Source organism: Moschus berezovskii, chromosome 6 (genome assembly GCF_049115385.1).
Source record: "Moschus berezovskii isolate FMDL1 chromosome 6, NW_MosBer_1.0, whole genome shotgun sequence".
NCBI lineage: Eukaryota > Metazoa > Chordata > Mammalia > Artiodactyla > Moschidae > Moschus > Moschus berezovskii.
This window is the reverse complement of record NC_142465.1, coordinates 26,951,016-26,957,401: the sequence shown is the minus strand read 5'-3', so window position 1 is coordinate 26,957,401 and position 6,386 is coordinate 26,951,016.

Below are 6,386 nucleotides of genomic sequence, written 5' to 3'. Positions count from 1 at the left end.
GAATGAACCTGGGAGCCAGGTTCCAGAAATCCTACCCCAGGATTTCTTGTTATGTGAGATAGTAAGTTTTCCATATTGTTTCTACATTGCTGACTATAAATTGGTGGCTTTTTTGTCCAGAATTTTGCAGGAGATGGACATTCAAATCTCCATATTCAGATAAAAGTCATTCCAGAGAATGGAACAGTATTTCATAAGCAAGCATTTAGAGAAATGAGTGATAAACCATTCTTGGCAAACTTTGACCAAGTGTGCCAAGGTAAAATTATTTCTTTTTTTATAAAATTTTTGTTCAGTTGCTCAGTTGTGTCTGACTCTTTGCAATCCCACAGACTGCAGCACTCCAGGCTTTCCTGTCCTTCAGTATCTCCCGAAGTTTTCTCAAATTCATGTCCAATAAGTCAATGATACCATCCAACCATCTCATTCTTTGTCACCCCCTTCTCCTCCTGCCTCCAATCTTTCCCAAAATCAGTGGGCTGTTTGCCAATGAGCCAATCAGTCCAATGAGTTGGCTCTTTGCTTCAGGTACAAAGTATTGGAGCTTCAGCATCAGTCTTTACAATGAATATTCAGGGTTGCTTTCCTTTAGGATTGACTGGTTTGATCTCCTTGCAGTCCAAGAGGCTCTCAAGGGTCTTCTCCAGCACCACGGTTCAAAAGCATCAATTCTTCAGCACTCAGCCTTCTTTATGGCCCAACTCTCACATCCATACATGACTACTGGAAAAACCATAGCTTTGACTATATGGACATTTGTCAGCCAAGTGATCTTTCTGCTTTTTAATATGCTATCTAGGTTTGTCACAACTTTCCTTCCAGTGAACAATCGTCTTTTTAATTTTATGGCTGCCATCAGCATCCGCAGTTATTTTGGAGCCCAAGAAGATTAAGCCTGTTACTGTTTCCATTTTTTTCTGTTCTACTTGCCATGAAGTGATGGGACCAGATGCCATGATTTTCGTTTTTTGAATGTTGAGTTTTAAGCCAGACTTCTCTTCTGTCTTCATCAGAGGCTCTTTGTTCCTCTTTGCTTTCTGCCATTAGGGTGGTGTCATTTGCATGTCTGAAGTTATTGATATTTCTCCCAGCAATCTTGATTCCAGCTTGTGTTTCATCCAGACTGGCATTTTGCATGATGTACTCTGCATATAAGTTAAATAAGCAAGTTAACAATATACAGCCTTGACGTACTCTCTTCTCAATTTTGAACCAGTTTGTTGTTCCATTTATAAAATTAGTAGGTAACAAATTACATTTGAATTAATATTTGATTTTAGTAAATATCTGATAAAACTGCTTATAATATTTTGGTCAATAAAATAGGAAAATGTTGGACAAAGGGGCAGATGTTTAAGAAATTCAAGATACTAAAGGAAGACAAACTGATTGGTAGGCAGGTCATGGTATTTTAAGGGTACTATGACAGCAAATAGATAACCGTACACACAAGCAATTAGCAGAGAGTGATGCCAGAATTTTGGCTCTCTCTTCACCAATGCCAAACAGAAATATGGAGACAGTTAAGGAGGAGGCAGAAAGAGTGGCTCTATTTCTTTGCTAGGCAAAGGGGGGACACAATAGGCTAGCACCTGAAAAACTGTGCCCTCCTCCTTGGTGAATATGGAGAGTCTATATAGTCAGGCGGGCTTCCCTGGTGGCTCAGAATGTAAAGTGTCTGCCTGCAGTGCGGGAGACCCGGGTTCAATCCCTGGGTTGGGAAGATCCCCTGGAGAAGGAAATGGCAACCCACTCTAGTACTCTTGCCTGGAAAATTCCATAGACTAAGGAGCCTGATGGGCTACAGTCCATGGGGTCACAAAGAGTCGGACATGACTGAGCGACTTCACTTCATTTCATATAGTCAGGCAGGGGTATGTGATAAGGATCAAGGCAGTAACAATCTTGCACTCTTCTTTCTTCCCGTAAAGTTTCAGAAGAGTTGGGTTGCTGACAAGATTGGGCTGCATGCAGAGTCTCATGGTTGGGTCTCCTAATCTTGATCAGCCTCTCTGGTCCTTTTAATCTTGCCTTAGGTGGCTTCATGGCTGCTTCTCCCTTGATTAGCATTTGTTCAACTCTGCCTTTTAGAACTCGGGGAACTCAGGGAAGATCATGGAGGCAGGAGTTTTGCCCACAAGAAATGGGAGACCAAAGGGCCTCCAAGCCTGAAGCCTCACAGGGCCTTGCCTGTCATCAGGAGGAGGCCGACAAGTGTCTAATACAAATGGTGGAACATATTGAAGGATGGACAGTGTACTACGAATAGGGTGAAAGGAGTCACTGGAAACCTAGGTAGGCTAGAGTTGAGATCACAGAAACATTGACAGATTGCAGGCTTCCAATTTTTGTGCTGGGTTTTAGGAGGAAAAACTTCTTATATGGAGACTTGGGGGACATGGATAAAAAGAACCCAAGTTTAACTATTTTTAAAAAATGGAAGTGCTCTAATCATAGAATAACAGGAGTTAAAAAGCAGCTCATCAATACAGTGATTTAGGAATAGGCCACATGCAGAAGGCTAGCTGATACACCTTGGATAAGAGCCAATAGGAGGAAACATAACCCAACTCTGAATTCTAGAGTTTAAGTCTGAAGACTTTCAAATTCATAGGATTGTTCCTAGATATATGGGAAGGCCAAGCTTATAAATGGAAATCGCCATAGCTTCAGCTATAGAGTAGATATACAGGGATGGAATCAGGAAGGGCCTTACCCAGTGCTGATTAATTAATGGATCCATATCAGCTTTGTGGAAAATCTCTTAATTATTTGCCTGAGACCTTTGTCCATGACACTGACCTTTTGTTGTGAACCTGAATAAAAACAGAGAAGATATGAAAATCGGATTTGTAGATAACACAAAGCTGGAAAAAACTGCTAATATGTTGGAGTCAGTAATCAAAAAGTTGAGTCAGTAATCAAGAAGTTAAATGTAGTTGAATTTGCATTTGGTTGGGAGCTGTTATGTGGCTTTTACCAATTTTACAATAAAATACTTAAAATGATAGAAAAATTTTGAAAGCTCACAATGCAACATGCTGGGACCATGTCCAAGGACTGGTTCGTTGTGAGAAACTCAGAGGAATTTCCATGAATTACAAGACAAAGAGAAAGTAATTGAAGGAGGGAAGTGGTAGATCCCATGTACTCATGTGGGGAGCCATCCTGATGGAAAGGGTCTCTTATCTGTGTTTGTCTCTGAATAAGAAGCCCAAGATCAATTCCATCCAGAAACACAGTCCATTGCAGGTCTTTTGCTCTGTGTGTGTGTGTGTGTGTGTGTGTGTGTAATAGACTTATAACTTTTATCCTGTCATTGGTGAGTCATTTTTCTACATACTATTTACCAGAACAATATATCTTTTCCTTACTAAGTTCTGGTGCCGCCTCCTTCGTGGTCAAGATCTAGAGGTCTGTTTCTGGACTCTATGTTCTGTTGTCCTATCTATTGTCTCTTCCTATACCACTAGTAGATTGTGTTTTTTAATTACCGTGGTTTTGAAATGTGCCCTAATATATATATTTTATTCTTTTTTCTGGAGGAAAAAACTTTAATTTTTTTCATGCAAATTTAGCAAATACTGCAGCGCCCAAATTTTATTGGGATTTTGGTGGGAATTACATTAAAATGATAGGTTAGTTTGGAGACAATTAGAATTTTTATCATGGTTAGGTTTCTCCACTTAAGCACGTCTTATATTTCCATTTATTCTCTAACTACTTCCATACTGTGATACTCAAAGTGTGGTCCATGGACTAGCCACATGAACCTCAGTTGAGAGATTTTGAAATGCTCATTCTTAGGCTCTACCCAGTAACTACGAAATAAAAATCTGCTTTTTAAACAAGATCCCCCAGTGCTTTGTATGTAATTAAAGTTAAAAAAAATACTATTTTAGTAGAATTTTATAGATTTCTCCATGAGATTTTGTGCATATTTATTAGGGTAATTCCTAGGTTAAGATACCAATAGTTCTAAACAGTTTTTCTATTGAATCTCTTTTGAGTTTTCTGTGAATATTTATATCACCTGAAATAATGACAGCTGAGCCTTTTGACTCTCTTTTCCTTCCCATATTTATGCTTCTTTCTTTCTCAGCAGCCAAATCTTCCAATATCCTGTGGACAATAAGGGTAAGAAAAGGCACCCTAGTTTTATTCTCAACCTTAAAGAAATGTTTCTAATATTTCTTCAATAAATATTAAATTTGCTGTTAAGTTTTAGTATATAGCCTTATCAGCTTATCTCTATTCCTTGTTTTCTAAACAGCTTTTTCAAAAGTTCAAAATTGACTTAAACTTTATTTTCTGCATATATAAGAGAAAATCATGTGATTTTTATCCTTTGGTCCATTAACATGAATTACACTGCTGTAATTACTGCCTTTGAAGTATCCTTACATTCCTGGAATAAATCATATACTGTTATAATTCACCCTTCAGTTCAGTTTAGTTCAGTTCATTTCAGTCGCTCAGTCGTGTCCGACTCTTTGCAACCCCATGAATCACAGCACGCCAGCCCTCCCTGTCCATCACCAACTCCCGGAGTTCACTCAGACTTATGTCCATTGAGTCGGTGATGCCATCCAGCCATCTCATTCTCTGTCGTCCCCTTCTCCTCCCGCCCCCAACCTTTCCCAGCATCAGAGTCTTTTCCAGTGAGTCAACTCTTCGCATGAGGTGGCCAAAGTATTGCAGTTTCAGCTTTAGCATCAGTCCTTCCAATGAACACCCAGGATTGATCTCCTTTAGAATGGACTGGTTGGATCTCCTTGCAGTCCAAGGGACTCTCAAGAGTCTTCTCCAACACCACAGTTCAAAAGCATCAATTCTTCGGTGATCAACTTTCTTTACAGTCCAACTCTCACATCCATACATGACTACTGGAAAAACAATACCCTTGACTAGATGGACCTTTGTTGGCAAAGTAATGTCTCTGCTTTTTAATATACTATCTAGGTTGGTCATAACTTTCCTTGCAAGGAATAAGCGTCTTTTAATTTCATGGCTGCAGTCAGCATCCGCAGTGATTTTGAAGCCCAAAAATATAAAGTCTGACCCTGTTTCCACTGTTTCCCAATCTATTTCCCATGAAGTGATGGAACCAGATGCCATGATCTTTGTTTTCTGAATGTTGAGCTTCAAGCCAACCTTTTCACCCTCCTCTTTCACTTTCATCAAGAGGCTTTTGAGCTCCTCTTCACTTTCTGCCATAAGAGTGGTGTCATCTGCGTATCTGAGGTTATTGATATTTCTCCCAGCAATCTTCATTCCAGCTTGTGCTTCCTCCAGCCCAGCGTTCCTCATGATGTACTCTGCGTATAAGTTAAATAAGCAGGGTGACAATATACAATCTTGACGTACTCCTTTTCCTGTTTGGAACCAGCCTGTTGTTCCATGTCCAGTTCTAACTGTAACTTCCTGACCTGCATACAGGCTTCTCAAGAGGCAGGTCAGGTGGTCTGGTATTCCCATCTCATTCAGAATTTTCCACTGTTTATTGTAATTCACCCTTACTCTCTTTTATTAGGTAAGGTAGAATAAAGCATGTTTCTCTTCATATTAATTAAATTATAGGAGTTAAAGTAAAACTGAACTTAATTTTGCTGACTGAAAAAATAAATTGTTCTTATTCTCTGTCTCTTTAATCAAAAGAACATAGGCCAATACAGACACATAAAACTTTTCAGGGAAATAAATGACTCATTTCTGACCTCGATAAATATTAGGAACAAAGGAATGAATGTAATTGCTATCTTTTCCCCATGGTTTTTTGGTTCAATAATCTAGATAAACTTGGAGATTGATTCACGGAGATGAACGTTCTCACATGGTGCTCTTTCCATGGTATGACAAGGTAATTAACCTCATGCTCAAGCTCCTCCTTTGCTCTTTGTATCAAAAGATGATGCTGTTAACTTCAAATACCATCTCTGTATAGGTGTGACATGGAAGACCCAAAACGCAACCCCTTGAAATACTGTTCCAACAAGATCTTTTTTCTGTGGCTAAAACTGATTAACAAAGTCAAGTGTGTTTACAGTTAAACCCAGAGTGGACGGAGGCCACCCCGTTGCTGCTGTGTAACATGCCAGGCCAGGGCTGTCTGTTCTTTGGATGCAAGGTTGCTGAACAAGATCCTTGGCAGTCAGGCATTGGTGAATTCTTATTTGTTGACTGATTGTAACAGTGCTGTTCCTCCCTTCCCAGTCACTGAGTGTCTGCTTTGAGCAGGGGACCTTAATTTTTCAAGAATCTGCTGGAAGCTCTTCTAGAAAAATGAAAAAGAAAAAAAAGAAAAGCACATTATATCTGGAAGTTCACAGTCATTATTTCAGTCATGATCTGAGTAGGGGTCTGTGGGGTATAATTTAAACCCCTGA